Raw genomic sequence first — 18,337 nt, 5'->3', positions numbered from 1 at the left:
TGCGGTTCTGGTTCAACTGAGGGCAATCGCGTTTGAAGTGACCTTCAGCCCCACACTGGAAACACCCCCGGTTTCCACGCTGTGGCTGCTGTTGCTGCTGCTGGTTCTGTGGAGCTGGTTGCTGAGGCTGCTGATTCTGACTCGCAGGTCGTGGACTCCTACAGTCTTTGGCCTCATGACCCATCTTAAGACACCTTTGACAACGACCCTTGTTACATGGGCCGTGGTGATGCCTGTTGCAGTTGTGGCACCTGGGTTGACTACCCTGATATCTCCTCTGTCTGTGACCACTAGAGGATTGCTGACTGGGACTCTGATAGTGGTCAATCTTCTGCTGCTGAGCTTGTGGCTGAACAATCGCTGAACCTTTACTAGAATCTCCATCCCATTTTCTTTTACTGTCACCAGATGTAGCAGGAGTAACTGAGGTGGTGACATTAGCAGTAGCGTTAACACGCTTGGGCAGTCTATTCTGATCCACTGCCTGATCAGTGATACGGTGAGCAAGGCGCTGGATTTCCTGGATGTTTTCGAGGTTAGCCGACGTCACGTGGCTCTGAATTTCTGGCGCCAATCCCTTGAGGTACAACTCAATGCGCTTGTATGGAGGGTCCACCATAGTAGGACACAGAACGGCCAGCTCATTCGACCGTTTAGTATACGCTTCGATTTCCGATCCAACCATTTTCAAGTTATAAAGCTCGTCTTCCAGCTTGTGAATATCTTCCCGCGTGCAATACTCACGCTTGATGAGTTCCTTGAAATCGTTCCATGGGGTGGCGTTAGCAGCTGCCAACCCTAAGATCTAGACTTGGGCGTTCCACCAAGTCAGTGCTATTCCCTCCAGAGTACCGGTAGCAAATTTGACCTTGCGAGCCTCAGGGCACTCGCACATTTCGAATACCGATTCTAACTTTTCAAACCAATGGAGGAGTCCCACTGCCCCCTCTGTGCCGCTGAAAGAGTTTGGACGACAGTCCATGAAGTTCTTGAACGTGCAGACAGGCTGCTGCGCGTGTTGACCTATTGTGTACGAGTAGGGCAAAGTTTAAATACAAAAGCTAGTTTAGGAGTGTAGGATCTAAAGATCCTAGCGTAAGTTATAACTACAGGTTATCCTACCTGCTTGAGCAGCCGCAAATGCTGCTGTGACTTGGGCTTGAACGAGAGCCTCTAGCTGGGCTTGTGTCATGTTGATTCGTCCAGACATGATCTTCATAGTAACAAGTAGCATACGTAAGAATGGTTCGCGAGTAGGGCGATGACAGAAAAGCGTAGGCATATAGGTGTTCTCATGTAATCAAAGCATGTGTATCTAAGCGTAATGCGAGCAAAGTTCTAAGCAGTTCTAGCAAACAGGCAATAAACATAAACCTTATTACCTAGGATGTCGAGTCTTGCACGTGGAGCGAAGCGTCGTTGTGGATCGTTGAGAGCACTGTTCTGGTTATAGTCCGGTTTTAATAAAAACGTTTTCCCATATTAAAACCAAGTTCTCTATAACCAATGGCTCTGATACCAATCTGTCACACCCCCAAAATCCACCCGCGGAGTACCACCGCTTGGGAGCGTGACTGACCAGGATCAAGCCATCAATCATATCAAACATAGCATTTAATATAAAAGTAAATAATGTAAATCACCATGACATGATTGATGTTTCAAAAACCACATCGTTCAAGTAGCGGAAGCATAGTATGTAATCTCAAAATAATTATAAGTTCGAGTAATGTTTATGAATCCAAATCCCACAACGACCTGCTCCTCCCTGTGCAAGCTCCATAATGTACCTAAGGTCCTGCAAGGCATGCAGCAAATAATCAACAAACTAGTTGAGCGAGTTCACAGGAAGTAAGTTCATAACATGCATAAGTATAGCTAGTGGGGGCTTCCCATACTAGTGTTCATAATACTGGTGGGGGCTTCCCATGGTTATCCTGGCTAATGAGGGCTTCTCATTAACGGTACTTACTAGACTAACTTCCGACCATGTGTTCTTCTTTACCGAGAACAGGAAAACGTACAGGGTCACGTAGGCTTTACGTGACGTGCCCTTCCCCGAGGACAGTGGTACGCGTGGGGGCTACGTAGGCTTTACGCAGCGTGGCCTTCCGACCTGGAAGCCAGTGGATGGTATTGGGTTACGTAGGCTTTACGTAACGTGTCCTTCCCGACCCGGGAGACATATGGAAAATATACTGGGTTACGTAGGCTTTACGTAACGTGTCCTGACTAACCTGAGGACGATGGTCTATAGTCTGGTATATGCGTAAGTACGAGTAATCATTCCACATTCATCATATCCAACCCAATTCCCAACCCGGGAATCCCATGCCTTGGCTGTGTGAACTCACCTTGGTTTGCTCGGCAGATACACAGAAAGTACAAGTAGCAAGTAAATGGTCACTCACGTCCTATCATAGTTATTATACGAGTCAGGTTCGTATATAGCACGTATATAGTAATCACGTATAGTCATGGCAAACATGAACGCACGTAAGCAGATAAGACATAGCATGTGAGGATCCAATTGTTCTAAGTCCAACAATACCCGGCCCAAAGACATAAGCAGCCCAATAACAAAACAGTCCAGATTCTCAATCGGCCCAAATGGCAAACGCATACAAGTCCATTAATAAACAGTTCACAATTCAAATCGTTGGGCTCAATAGATTGGGCCCGTGACAGTGAAGGCCCAAGACAGTGAATGTGCAACGGTGGTCTCGACTCGCAACGGGGTTACGAGTCGCAACGAGGATCTCGAGTCGTAACGGGGGTCTCGAGTCGTAACAAGCGGTCTCGGTTCATCCCGTCTGGTTACGAGTCGCAATCTGACTCGCAACCGTGGTTGCGGTTCGTGCGGTTTGGTCTCGAGTGGGGTTCCGACTCGCAACAAGCGATGCCGAGTCGCAACCGCGTGTGTAACGACTTTCCTGATTTCATGCAATTCATTTAGGCAATTCAATCATCGTTGACAGTTTCCAAAAATCAATTATTAACTAACAGTTTGTCATTCAAGAATTCATCGATCAAACAGGGAAAATAAATCATCAATTCTTATGAACCCTAATAATCACACTTATGAACAATAACAATAATCATAACACTCAATCATATTATGATCCGATTTCATGAACACTAAACCCGAATTGCATAACTTCAAAGCCAATCAACAAGACATTATCATTAACAATATCAACGACAAATCCGATTATATAACCTGTCCGGTCGATTAACAAACACCACTATAATAAGTACTCGCATCCAACATCAACAACCAATCAATTTTACTAGCATACACCCTAGTTACATCGTATAACAGAATGATAGCAATCATGGCATCACATATAATCGAACATGAATTCGAACAAACATACTAACCGGTTACAAGTAACGAGATGTGATCCGAACAAGAGGGTGATCGGGTGGCCTTGTGCCGTCGGTTCCTAAACAAGCCGAGAGAGAGAGAGACGAGATAGAGGAGCTAGGGTTATGTGTGTGTTTGTGATTTGCAAAAGTGGTAAAACAAGTCCCTTGTTCCGGTTTTGTGTTGCGAGTGGGGAGTGGGCCGAGCCCACTCGGTTGTCTAATGGACCCGAGAACAAGGAGTGGCCCAAAGGGCTTTGTGTGGCCGGTTCACAAACATACGACATACATACACACATAATGCATATAACATAACATATATCATGAAATCAATTAATCATTCGGGTTTATAAAATCACATATCGTGCACAAACGTTACATCAAAGCAAGTCTAAAGTTCGAGTTGTCACATTTATTACCTCTCGAATGATAAAACGTAACTTACGCATTATACGGAAATATTTATGAACGCGTATTTTATCGACGTATTATTTTTGGGGAAAATTATGTGAAATGAAAATATAATATTTTTGAGAAAAATATTTATATTTTGGAATTAGAAATAAGTATATATTAAGTGAGACTTAATGATATAATTTGAACGCACATGTATTAAATCCCCCATCCTTGGGAAGGAGATTAACTACCAAGTATATACGAAAAGTAAACACGGAATAGTTGTCTAACTATTTCCCAAAAACTTAAACTATAAAGCTAAGGCACGGCCGTCCGTCTAATAGAATTAGCACATGTAGGTCGTTGCACAACTGCCTGATTTGGAGTACTTGGTAGAGATGCACCGACTGTGAGTTCATGTCCCCCTTTTCTCTTAACTGTTTTCAGTTTTCTAAACTGCGGGGGTGAAATACATGTTACTATGATTATGAGTACTTTTTACATGGTATGGTTAGCGTAAGGAGGGTTACTACTTAGATCATGTGAGTGGGTAGGCGGGAACTGGAGGACATTAATCCTCATTGTAGGACCAAGGGACGTAAGCGGTAGATCTATCTGGGTGTAGCGAGCCCAACCCCAGGTCCAACAGTACGGACCTCGGGGTGACTTTGTGCCCCGACGCAAAATCGCAAGGTTTGAGTCTTCCTATTTGCACTTCACACGTATCAATGGCCTTGCAAACCATTGGTGATCTCTTTTTCCTTATTTGCTACATACCAGGATTTTGATAAATACAAAGGTTTATTTACTCACTTTCGCATGAACTCGCTCAACATTATTGTTGATTTTTCAACTTACATGTATTTCAGGGAATTAAAGGATCTGGCACGGTATGGCACGTTTTCCCGCTGCACTAGTTTCCGAGGTCATCCGGGGTTTAGGGAATGTGACTCTTTCCTGGACAAGTCACAGTCCTTAAACCATATTTATGTTTTGTTTGTTTGTTGAACAATGTTCTGGTTGTTAGGGTGTTTTCCCGTTAAGACAATGGTACTGTATTTGGTTTTTAAAATTTAATGGATGATCTTGCATGTTTTTAATTCATATAGCTTTGTTATGATTAAGCTATGGTATTAAGAAGTCACACCAAATTAACCACGCTTCCGCAAAGCCAGGGTGTGACAGCTTGGTATCAGAGCTCTGATCATAGCGAACTAGGATTCTTTCTCGAGTCTAGACTATGATCACTAGGGCTCTCACGAAAACATTTTTACTGCATACCACTTAAGTCCAGATCCAAAACCTTTTTATAAACAAATGTTGAGCACATTTTATTATTTTAGGCTCAGTCTTGGAGGCTGAGGCTCGGTCTCGGAGGCCGAGGCTCGATCTTAGAGATTGAGGTAGATGTTTATTGTTTTAGGCTCGGTCTTGGAGGCCGAAGCTCGATCTTAGAGATCGAGGTAGATGGCTAGTGAGACTAGGAAGAGTAGGCTCAGTCATGAAGGCTGAGGCTCGGTCATGGAGGCCGAGGCTCGATCTAGGAGGTCGAGGTGGATGATAGAGCAGTCTTAGAGACTGGGAGGAATTTGGCTAGTGGGACTAGGAATGTCAGTCTTAGAGACTGGGAAGAATTTGGCTAGTGGGACTAGGAATGTCAGTCTAGGAGACTGGGAGGCTAGTGGGACTAGGAATGTCAGTCTAGGAGACTCATGGACTCGCCCGGTACAGGCGATTCGGATACCACTGGACCCATACCTGTAGTATCTGATGACCTCACATCCTCAGAGCACGAGGTGCTCACTTCTGATTATACCAGCACTGACGAGGACGATTTTCAGCCCTTCGCACTACCTGAGGGTGCTGATGAGCCTGCAGATGGCGCTCCCGTTGAGTACCTACCGTTAGTAGAGATTCCGGCTCCTATACCCTTAGCCGTTTATCCTGCGTATGACTTACTTCTTGACGCCGAGGCTGACGACGATATTGATCTGTATGATGTCGAGCCCATCGAGGATGAGATCCAGGGCGAGGCCCTACTTCCTGCTGGCGATCTTCTGATGATCGCTGATGCTCCCGCCGAGGATTCGCCTGCGCATTCTCCGGTCCCAGACTCCTTTGAGTCTGTGGCATCCGCACCTTCCCACACTTTGAGCGCACAACACTTTTCGCATGGGTCAGATCCTGACCAGGCATCCTCTGTTGCTCCTATTCCCAGTTTTGCATTTGACCATGACGACGTGGAGGACTCTGATCCTATCTTTCCTCCGGGATTCGACCCGGATCATGATATAGAGTTCATACCTATGGATCAGCCCATGGAGGATCCAGCTGACCCAGTCGATCCTATCGACCCCGAGTTCGACTTCGAGATGGCTTTTGATGATCCCGAGCCTGCCATCGCCCCTGAGCAGGCAGCCGCTCTAGACCCTATGCCTGAGCATGACCCCGTACATGCTGGCATCCCTGTTGAGCCTGTTATAGCTGACCCGCCTATCGATGATCATCTGGAGGGTGATCATGCTATTGCTGCCGATCATGTCGATCCACCTCTTATTGCTGATATACCTGTTGACCATCCTGTTGATCACATTGCACCCGTTGATCCTTTTGTTGCTCCCCCACCTGATCCCGTTCCACTAGAGCCCGAGCATGCACTGTTCGCGGCACACATGGATCCACCGGACGAGCACGCACAGCACGGGTGGATTCCTGCTGATGAGGATGTTCCACCTATTCCCCCACACCACACTGATACACGACATATTGATTTCTCTTTTCAGGTTCCTCAGTTTGTACCTCCAGCGAGACCTGGAGAGGGTTCTTCGGCCCATCCCTTTGGGCATATGCCGACATCTGTACCTGTTACGCCACAGTTTCCACCTGTTGTACCACCTGTTTCTCCTTTTCATGTGGCCCCTTTTGATCCCACCGGTACGCCATTCCTTTGGCCGTCACCGCCTGTCATGCCACCGACTGATCCTTACCATCCGTTCCACGTGGGACACACTATTGAGGACGTTTTGATGTCTTTCGTTTTTCAGCATGAGTCACACACGCAGCACATCCAGGAGCTTGAGAGAGCTCAGCTGCCACCATGCCAGTGCCATGGTCAGATACACTCTCCTTTGCAGCCTTATCGCCCGGTACCCCCAGATTATGCTGCACGCCTCTTTGCTTTAGAGCAGCAGGTCGCTTCGTTCATCCGTACTCAGAGAGCCATGGAGGAGGACTGGCTCCAGTTACGTCGTTTGTTTTACACTCATTTTCCCCCTCCTCCACCGCCATCTGTATAGAGCTCATCAGTGCTGTTTGGGTAGAAGTTGGTGAGAGGACCGCGATTGCTTTTGACTGCACAGCATTTTTGGAGGCTACATGATGATTCTGACTTTTGTTGACATGTATTTGATGTATTTAACACTGACTTGATACAGTTTTTGGACAGGGGTGATGTAGCCCCTAGTTGATTGATGATTGTATGACACAGTGATGTACTGATACACTTACTACGTGGTCTCGATATATAGCAATCGCAGTATTCTCATCATATTTGATTCGCTTGATTGCTTATTTATATTTTTATGACATGGGATGTTGTGTGTATAATATTTGTGACATGGGATGTTGTGTGATTGGTATTTGTGATATATTGATAACATGAGATGTTATGTGCTTTTACTATTACTATATACGTACGCTTCACTATGTCCTGACCAACGTAAACACATCTTTAGAAGATGCCGCCAAGACGTCAACAACAGCAAATGCCTACGACTCAGGCCGAACTACAGCAAGTCATTGCTGCTGCCATTGCTCAATATGCTGCCTCTCAAGGAGGAATGAGTGGAAGCAACTCTGGCAACACCGGCAACAATAACAATCCACCTCATGGGTGCACCTACAAACAGTTCTTGGACTGCAAGCCCGTAAACTTTGATGGCACAGGAGGTGCTGTCGTTTTTGTCCGCTGGGCTAAGAAAACCGAATCTGTTCTTTGCATGAGCAAATGCGCACTGGATCAGCAAGTCACCTATATCTCTGGGCTATTTTTGGATGGAGCCCTATCTTGGTGGAATTTGCAAGTACAGACACTTGGCGAAGCTGCTGCCTACGCGCTGACCTGGACCGAACTGAAGGAACTCATGCGCAAAAAGTATTGTTCCCGCGCTGAAATCCAGAGATTGGAGACCGAGTTCTGGCATTTGAAAATGGAAGGCCCAAAGATAGCAGAGTACGTTTAGAGGTTCCACGACTTGTCGCATGTGGTACCCTACATGGTCACTCCTGAGTTCAAGAGAATTGAACGTTTCATTTGGGGATTAGCTCCTCAAATCATAAGCATGGTGACCTCCTCCAAACCTGCGACTATCACTGAAGCCATTGATTTGAGCGTGGCTCTCACAGAGGAGGCAATTCGTTTGAACAAGTTTGATGAAGTCGAGCCTAAGAAGAAAGAGACTCATGTGGAGTCACCTGGAGGAAACAAGCGGAAGTTTTTGAACTTCAAGCAGGGAGCCAGTGTGATTGTTAAGAAAAGAGAGCAAAACGCGCCAGCTCAGGATACAGCTGGTGGTAGGAGGAAAGGTAAGGGATATATGGGTTCACATCCCAAGTGTAACTCTTGCCAACGCCATCACTCTGGTCGATGCGGGCCAAAAGTATGTGAAGCTTGTGGAAAGACTGGTCACTTGAAGGATTCCTGTTGGGCTAGTGCTGGCCGGGGAGGCCAAGGAGGATTTGGGAATAGAAATAATCGTGGTGGTATTGGGAATCGCCCACAAGGAAACAATGGAGGTGATGGGAATCGGGTCAATAATGCAAACCAAGCGGGCGCCATAAATCATAACCAGAGAAACAATCAAGTTGGAAACGGTGGTGGAAATGGGCAGAGGCCCGGATGTTTCAACTGTGGTGATCTTGGGCACTACAAGAGGAATTGCCCGGAATTAAACCAAGCCCGCGGAAGGGTCTTCAACATAGAAGCAAGGGAAGCGCGCCAGGATCCCAATGTTGTCACTGGTACGTTCCCTATAAACCAACGCTATGCATCCGTTTTATTTGATACTGGCGCCGATTATAGCTTCGTGTCGTTAGAATTTAAGAATATGCTTGGTTTAGCCGCTAGTAAGTTAGATATTCCGTACTCGATCGAATTGGTGAATGGGAAGTTAGTAGAAGCCAATGAAGTCGTCAGGGGTTGTGTGATTGAATTGGGAGAGCGTGAGTTCGCTCTAGTTCTACTACCAATCCAGTTGGTAAGCTTCGACGTGGTAGTAGGAATGGATTGGTTATCGAGTAACAAGGCCGAGATAGTTTGTCATGAAAAGGTTGTTCGTATCCCAACTGAAGATGACGAAACAATTGTGGTTCACGGAGAGAAGCGGGAGACGCCGTTAAGAATTATTAGCTGCCTGAAAGCAAGAAAGTGTTTGTAGAAAGGATGTGTTGCTTTTCTGGAACACATTGTGGATAAGAAAGCTGAAGAACCGAAGATCGAAGACATCCCTGTCGTGAGGGAATATCCAGAAGTCTTCCCAGAGGACTTGCCTGGATTGCCGCCTCAGAGGCAAGTAGAGTTTCACATTGACTTAGTTCCAGGCGCCGCGCCTGTGGCTAAGGCACCTTATAGACTTGCTCCGTCTGAGATGCAAGAACTGTCGACACAACTTCAAGAGTTGTTAGACAAGGGATTCATCCGACCGAGCTTCTTGCCTTGGGGAGCTCCAGTTTTGTTTGTCAAGAAAAAGGACGGTAGTTTCCGTATGTGCATTGACTACAGAGAGTTGAACAAGCTGACGATCAAGAATAGGTATCCTCTGCCAAGGATTGATGATCTGTTCGACCAACTTCAAGGTTCAAGCTTCTATTCGAAGATCGATTTGCGATCTGGTTACCATCAGCTAAGGATACAAGAGGAGAGTATCCCGAAGACAGCCTTCAGAACTCGATATGGACACTACGAGTTCCTCGTTATGCCGTTTGGTCTGACAAACGCACCTGCAGTGTTCATGGATTTGATGAATCGAGTTTGCAAGCCATACTTGGATAAGTTCGTGATTGTATTCATCGATGATATTTTGATTTATTCAAAGACGAAGGCTGAGCACGAGCAGCACTTAAGAGCCATTCTGGAGCTGCTAAAGAAAGAACAGTTGTATGCCAAGTTCTCTAAGTGCGAGTTTTGGCTACGAGAAGTGCAATTCCTTGGACACGTGGTGAATGGAGATGGAATCCACGTGGATCCCACCAAGATCGAGGCGATCAAGGATTGGGAAACGCCAAAGACGCCAACCGAGATTCGGCAATTCTTGGGTTTGGCTGGCTATTACCAAGGATTCATTGAGAATTTTTCAAAGATCGCTCAACCATTGACGCTCCTCACGCAGAAAGACAAGAAGTTTGATTGGGGAATCAAACAGGAAGAAGCATTTCAGATATTGAAAGATAAGCTTTGCAACGTGCCAATCTTAGCACTACCAGAGGGTACAGATGATTTTGTTGTATACTGCGACGCTTCGCGTCAAGGATTGGGTTGTGTGTTGATGCAACACCAAAAGGTTATTGCTTACGCGTCACGCCAGCTGAAGGTACATGAAAAGAACTATACCACACACGATTTGGAGCTTGGCGCAATGATTTTTACATTAAAGATCTGGAGACACTACCTTTATGGTACGAAGTGCACAATCTTTACAGATCACAAGAGCCTCCAGCATATATTCAACCAGAAGGAGTTGAATATGAGGCAAAGACGATGGGTAGAGCTGTTGAACGATTACGACTGCGAGATTAAGTATCATCCAGGGAAGGCGAATGTGGTCGCCGATGCCCTAAGTCGAAAGGAGAGAATCAAGCCCATAAGGGTTAGGGCTTTGGAGATGGTTATTCGATTCGATTTTCCTCTGCGCATTCGTGCCACGCAGAAAGAAGCTCTCAAGGAGAGAAACCTTGAAGAAGAGTATCTCCGTGGGATGGAGAAGTTATTGGTACCAAACAAGGAAGGAACGTTGTGTTTTGAGAAAAGGATTTGGGTTCCTTTGTTTGGAGGTTTAAGAAAGGTTATTTTCGATGAAGCTCACAAGTCGCGGTACTCTATCCACCCTGGAGCGGATAAGATGTACCAGGATCTTAAAGATTATTATTGGTGACCTAGGATGAAAGGCGATGTGCTGTTTATGTGAGCAAATGTTTAACTTGTGCCAGGGTTAAAGCGGAATACCAGAAGCCTTCAGGACTTCTGCAACAACCGGAAATTCCCAAGTGGAAGTGGGAACAAATCTCCATGGATTTTATTACAAAATTGCGAAGAACGCCAAGAGGCCATGACACCATCTGGGTGATAGTGGACCGATTAACGAAGTCAACACACTTCTTACCTATCCGAGAAAAGGATAATACAAGTAAATTGGCTGAAATTTACATGAGAGAGATTGTTACACGCCATGGAGTACCTCTCTCGATTATCTCCGATAGAGACGGAAGGTTCGTGTCAAGGATATGGCAATCCTTCCAAGAAGCTTTTGGCTCGAAGTTGAATATGAGCACCGCGTTTCACCCACAGACCGATGGTCAAAGCGAGCGGACGATTCAGACGTTGGAGGACATGCTGAGAGCATGTGTTATGGATTTGGACGGTAGCTGGGATAAGCATTTGCCTCTGGTTGAGTTTTCATACAACAACAGCTACCATACCAGTATTGGTGCCGTGCCATTTGAAGCTTTATATGGGCGCAAATGCAGATCACCGCTTTGTTGGTCTGACGCAGGTGATAGACAGTTGGTTGGTCCTGATGTAGTCCAGGAAACCACAGATAAGATTGCACAGATACGAGATCGCATCAGTGCGGCTCGTGACCGGCAGAAAGCCTACGCGGATCGAAGCAGGAAACCTCTAGAGTTTGAGGTTGGCGATATGGTTTTGCTGAAGGTATCACCCTGGAAGGGTGTGGCACGCTTTGGGAAGCGTGGAAAGTTGAATCCGCGATATATTGGTCCGTTCAGGATTTTGGAAAGAATTGGGACCGTAGCATACAAGTTGGACCTACCTGCCGAACTGAATGGTGTTCACGATACCTTTCATGTATCCAACCTGAAGAGAAGTCCAACACAAGATACCGTTGTCATTCCTACCGACGAAATTCATGTTGACGACACGCTCCACTTCGTTGAAGAACCCGTTGAGGTCACGGATTGCAAAGTGAACAAGACCCGCCGGAGCAGTGTCAAGCTCGTCAAAGTTCGTTGGAATGCCCGCCATGGTCCTGAATTCACCTGGGAGCGTGAGGACCGAATGAAAGAAAAATACCCCCATCTATTTCCCAAGAACCCTGCTTCTACAAGCAGAACTTAAATTTCGGGACGAAATTTTTCTAACAGGGGGAGAATGTGACAACCCTCACTAAACCAGGTATCCGTACGATTTAATTAATAATTTATTTGCTGCTTAATTACTGTGCTTACTTGAAATTACTGATGAACTGCTACTTGACTGTTGATACTTGTACATACTTGCATCATACTCTATTTTGCTGTCACTACATTATTTACATGCTGAACTCTAGTGACAAACATGATGCACAAAAGCACAGTAGCACTATGAACGGATAACCTATTGAACATGCTGATAAAGCCAGCATCAGGCAGATACTGCCTCTAAGGCCTGTATGAGCCAGAATTATTTTACTACACCCATGGTGAGTGTAGTAGGGATACAAGGGTTGTAGAACTGCGTCTCTAGGAATAAGTTACGATGACTGGATGTGCCTAAAACATACACTGAGCACAAAACACAGCACTTTAATTAACATTTCAGCTTCTGGCTAGCTAATAAAGTGCCAAAACATGAGAAAAATATTACTAGACACTTTCCAAAGTGTCAGGAATAAGTTGTGTCGCTAAAAATGGTATTTACGACACTTAAAAGCTTTGTTAAGCGCTTTAACGGATTACTATCCAACCGAACAACCGGACTATATCCGGAACATGAAAATATTGCCATAAATATTATTGGTCTTTTTCTGAGCCAGTTAGGGTCCCTGAACACCCTAACACTCGCCATAAAGCACAACACTCAACTAACCAAGTTAGTCCCTAAATCTAACTTAGTTAACCTAACTAAACATCAACTAACACTTGGAATTGAACTAGTACCCCCCCCCCCTTGGGCCGATCGGTCACCATGGGACTAATCTTGTACCATTTTTGAATTTTATATTTCATGATGTCTCATATCTAGAGAACATCAAACCCATTGGATAAACATGTTAAGTTTGCCTATAAGAACAAGTTGATACACACAAGATCAATCACTCCACACATCACCACAAAACTACACCTCTCTCCCCTCTCTTGGTTCTCGGCCGAGAGCACCCACCCCCCATCCATCATTGTTCGATTTTGATCTTCAAGTTCCAAGCATATACAAGTGTTACGGGTCACATACGAGGAGCCTTGGAGCAAACGGAAGACGAAGGACCTCTCTATCTAGCTTTTATCCACCTCTTTTTCGCATAGATTCTTCCCTAGCCTCGAGCTAGAGGTATAATGCTTAAAACACTCTCTTGAACTAATCTAAAGTGGTTAATACGATGTGTAATGATTAAAACTCGGAATCTTACAAAATCATGCATTAAAGTTTACTAAAAATGCAAGTATTGTTGGTTAAAAGATCACTAGTTGTGTAAATGTTGTAGTAATTGAAATTTGTGGTTGTTTAGACCCGATCTATGTTGTGGTAGCTCGGATCATCATTTAACCCGGTTTGGTTAAGGTCATGGATCTTGACATAAGCTTGTTTGGAATGAGACAAGGGTTAAAAGGTGAAACTCTACCACACGCGAATCATGAACTTGTGTAAAAGTGTTTTACTTGTGGAATAGTGTTTAAAACTAGCAGATCTACGTATCTGCAAGTGGTATTTTCAAAGGACCAAGCGTCAAAGAAAATCATGTTTTCTAAAAATAGAACTTACATTAACAAGCATGATTTTTATAAACCACAAGTGTGTAAACACTTGTGAAATGAAAAGTTTCGACAAAATAACAATCTTTGAAAAAGATGACGGGAAGTTGTAAAGACGGATTTACATTAAAAACGAAGTTTTTACGAGATCAAATTACTTTATAAAAAGATCCCCAAAATATAATGGGATTTACACTATAGTTTCGGAAAAACTACAAGTTCATGTGATTTATGCGATTTACATACTTGTCGACTAGTTTGATGTGTCGGAAATTGTTTGATTGAATAAAGAAGTTGTTGAAATTGATTTAGTAAAAGAAAATGATACGCTTGAAAGCGTGGCCACCTCCAGTTACAGAGGAAACTCTGGCGAAATTTTTTCTAAAAACCTAACACTTAAAATTATTTACACTACAAGTGTTAGAATTATTTTGACATGTTTTCGAAATATAAATTTCGCCATGACTTTATTTACAAAATATCGGAGGTGGGATTTTCACAAAACTAAACGTGATAAATATATATTTGGTAAGTATTTATTTTCACAACATTGTTTATGATTATTTTGTGAAAAATACACAAATATTATTTTTAGAGTAAAAATAATATTTTCGAACGTTAACAGATCCAAAATAATACGAACGCCTCTACAATAACTATATAAGTTACAATGGTAATATTTATTACCACTCGAATGATAAAACGTAACTTACGCATTATACGGAAATATTTATGAACGCGTATTTTATCGACGTATTATTTTTGGGGAAAATTATGTGAAATGAAAATATAATATTTTTGAGAAAAATATTTATATTTTGGAATTAGAAATAAGTATATATTAAGTGAGACTTAATGATATAATTTGAACGCACATGTATTAAATCCCCCATCCTTGGGAAGGAGATTAACTACCAAGTATATACGAAAAGTAAACACGGAATAGTTGTCTAACTATTTCCCAAAAACTTAAACTATAAAGCTAAGGCACGGCCGTCCGTCTAATAGAATTAGCACATGTAGGTCGTTGCACAGCTGCCTGATTTGGAGTACTTGGTAGAGACGCACCGACTGTGAGTTCATGTCCCCCTTTTCTCTTAACTGTTTTCAGTTTTCTAAACTGCGGAGGTGAAATACATGTTACTATAATTATGAATACTTTTTACATGGTATGGTTAGCGTAAGGAGGGTTACTACTTAGATCATGTGAGTGGGTAGGCGGGAACTGGAGGCCATTAATCCTCATTATAGGACCGAGGGACGTAAGCGGTAGATCTATCTGGGTGTAGCGAGCCCAACCCCAGGTCCAACAGTACGGATCTCGGGGTGACTTTGTGCCCCGACGCAAAATCGCAAGGTTTGAGTCTTCCTATTTGCACTTCACACGTATCAATGGCCTTGCAAACCACTGGTGATCTCTTTTTCCTTATTTGCTACATACCAGGATTTTGATAAATATAAAGGTTTATTTACTCACTTTCGCATGAACTCGCTCAACATTATTGTTGATTTTTCAACTTACATGTATTTCAGGGAATTAAAGGATCTGGCACGGTATGGCACGTTTTCCCGCTGCACTAGTTTCCGAGGTCATCCGGGGTTTAGGGAATGTGACTCTTTCCTGGACAAGTCACAGTTCTTAAACCATATTTATGTTTTGTTTGTTTGTTGAACAATGTTCTGGTTGTTAGGGTGTTTTCCCGTTAAGACAATGGTACTGTATTTGGTTTTTAAAATTTAATGGATGATCTTGCATGTTTTTAATTCATATAGCTTTGTTATGATTAAGCTATGGTATTAAGAAGTCACACCAAATTAACCACGCTTCCGCAAAGCCAGGGTGTGACAATTACGACCCGTTTAGGTAGCTTATGCTACCTTAACGCGTCGTTCGCGTATAACGCGTTTGGAACGCCTAACATCGTGACCACAAGGTATAACCTCGGAAGGTTACAGCTATGGTCACCTAATGTGTTTGGTCGGATCCTAATAATCGACCAAATGGGTCGGGTTCAAAAGTATAAGCGATGGTTTAGATCGCTTACCTTACGACCCTATATAAGCACTATACTAAAAGTGACGAGCTAAGCATGTTAGAACATGCTTAACTAAGTTTAGAAAACAGGTTTGGCATCAAAACAAACGGCTTTGATGCTCACGAGTAGTTTGGTTACAAAATACGCAAGAATGCGCATTTTGGTCGAAACTACGACTCGTCACTGAGCCTAGATAACGTGGTAATCAGTAGGCATAGTCGCCATGGACTATAACCATCGTGATCACGCTCACGTTATGAAGTTCCATGAACTTCGTGTTGACCATAGGCTGGTCAACGCAGAAAGTCAAACAAAGTTTGACTTTAGCACTAGAAAGCGATTAAAAGAACGAAAGAACACTTACGAAGGGTCCCCGAATGCTAATCTAGATCAAAATGGCTCAGGTATGAAACACAGGTTCCAACTTAGAGCTTTTAGATCAGATTGTGTGAGTTTTTAGCAAAAGGGGGGGGGGTATTTATAGGAAAAGCAAAGCTGTTAGGATCGTTTCCTGAATAACGTGCCACGATCTAACCCGTACACTTGTCGAAATGTTGTGGTGGCTCATTTTGCCCCCACCATAGGGTTTTGACAAGTGGCATTGGCCTTTGGAGAGTTGAAGGGCTGTTACAAGCTGTTTAAACATTGAATCTGGTCCAGAAGGGGCCTCGCGTGACGCCTAGACCCGTCGCGTCACGCCTAGCCCTTATTTCTGCACAATTTGCAGAAATGGTCCCTGCACATGTTTCGTTGCGTAACGGCACTTCTAACACCCGTCAAACCCAATTTCAAGCTCCAAAATGATGTTAAGACATAGGGAACATGAAATATGCTTGGAAATATCCCGGATGTCGGTTCGTTTGGCCGTACGGTTGCGATGTTCGCTTAATTACGACGGAATGCGCATAAGCGCGAAAAATGATCCAAATTGCGCGATGAATGGATTTTTCTCATGTCAAACACTAAGGCATAATATAAGGATGCTTACATAAATTTTTGGATGTCTGGATGTATTCAGAACGTAAGTTATGCGCGAAAGTGCAAACTTGTGCACTTTTTGACACTTTTAGTCCCTGAATGATCCAAAAGTTTATTTTAGCATACCAAACCCCTCAAAGCCTATTTCTAAGCTATGTAAAGGATATTTATGGTATGTTTAACTTATGGACATGTTCCAGAATGTTCGTTACAGTTCAAATTGGCATACTTTCGCAGTTTGTCAAGTTTAGTCCCTGTAAGCGAATTAACTTGTTTTTGCCATACCAAAGCCTTCAAAACTTATTTCTAAGTTATGTAAAGGTTATTTAAGGTATGTTGAGTATATGTTGATGTTCCAGAGTATTTGTCGCATTAAACTGAGTACGTTTACGCACTAGTTTGCGTATGATTCTCCAGAAAGCGATGTAGAGTTTGAAATTGAACAAAAGTCAAAACATGAAAAATGTAAAACACAACCAAACAAACATTGGGATCAAATAACATTGTTTTATTGATAATTGAACTGTTCATAATGATTTTGAGCACAAATGTTACACAGGAAGCACCACATCCACAGTAACTGCCTCCACTACCCCTGCGGATACCACTATTTCTCATAACTCAGTAGTTGCCCCTCTGACTGTAGGACCGGTTTTGGCACCGTTCGATTGCGTAACGAACGTTTCACGTGCGGAATCCGTGAACGAACGTGACCGAACACACGATAACGTACTTTTAATGTGATTCCATTGCTGAATTTGACAAGATCAATACAAGAATCACGTATCTACAACTTTCTCTCTCTACTTTCTCTCTCTAGAAAGTCTCCTCCAAGTCTTCTCCAAATCTTCTCCAAAATCTCTATCAAGAACTCTTCCAAAAGTCTCTATCTAAAATCATGACATAACTCCTATTTATATGGTCAAGGCAACTAAATGAAAGTTCACACTAATTACAAGTTTGCCACCTTGCCATTTCTAACTAAATATGACATAATACGCTTGATTTCTTCCGGCTTTTCACTATGACTCGGATTGACGAAGGCGATAGACAAAATATGCATCAACAATCTCCCCCTTGGATATTGCCGTAGTCAATCTCGTAGTGAAACTCGTAACAACTTGTCTTTCTCTCTCTCTAAGACTCGAACAAAGATGTAGTCGACAGACAACTGCACTAACAAACTCCCCCTTGAATGTTGACGGAATCTTCAGTGAGAGTCTTCAATCATTCACAGCACCTCAATCTTGTTCGATCTTCTTCAGGAACTCTGCCTGGAATCATATGCCTGGATCTTTCTCTGGCTCTAACTTTCGTCAGACTCCCCCTATCATCATGCTGGGATCTCTGTCTGGAAATCGTTATCACCATTGAAATCAACTCCTGACTTTCTCTGTTTAAGCTCTTCTCTGGTTCTAATGAGTCTCCTGGCTATCCGTAACAACAGGATCAGAAACCTGCAAAACTCAAACACACTATCACAAACTAATATAATTTGAAGTTCAACTTAATGAATCAGCAAATCATATAAGAAAAATTATGAAGATCAAACTGTAGGTTACCATTCAACTTAGTCATCAAGTTAATGAACCAATTTTGCA

This window comes from Helianthus annuus, chromosome 4 (assembly GCF_002127325.2).
Source record: "Helianthus annuus cultivar XRQ/B chromosome 4, HanXRQr2.0-SUNRISE, whole genome shotgun sequence".
Classification (NCBI taxonomy): Eukaryota; Viridiplantae; Streptophyta; class Magnoliopsida; order Asterales; family Asteraceae; genus Helianthus; species Helianthus annuus.
The sequence above is the reverse complement of the archived record's forward strand: the minus strand, read 5'-3'. Positions refer to the sequence as shown.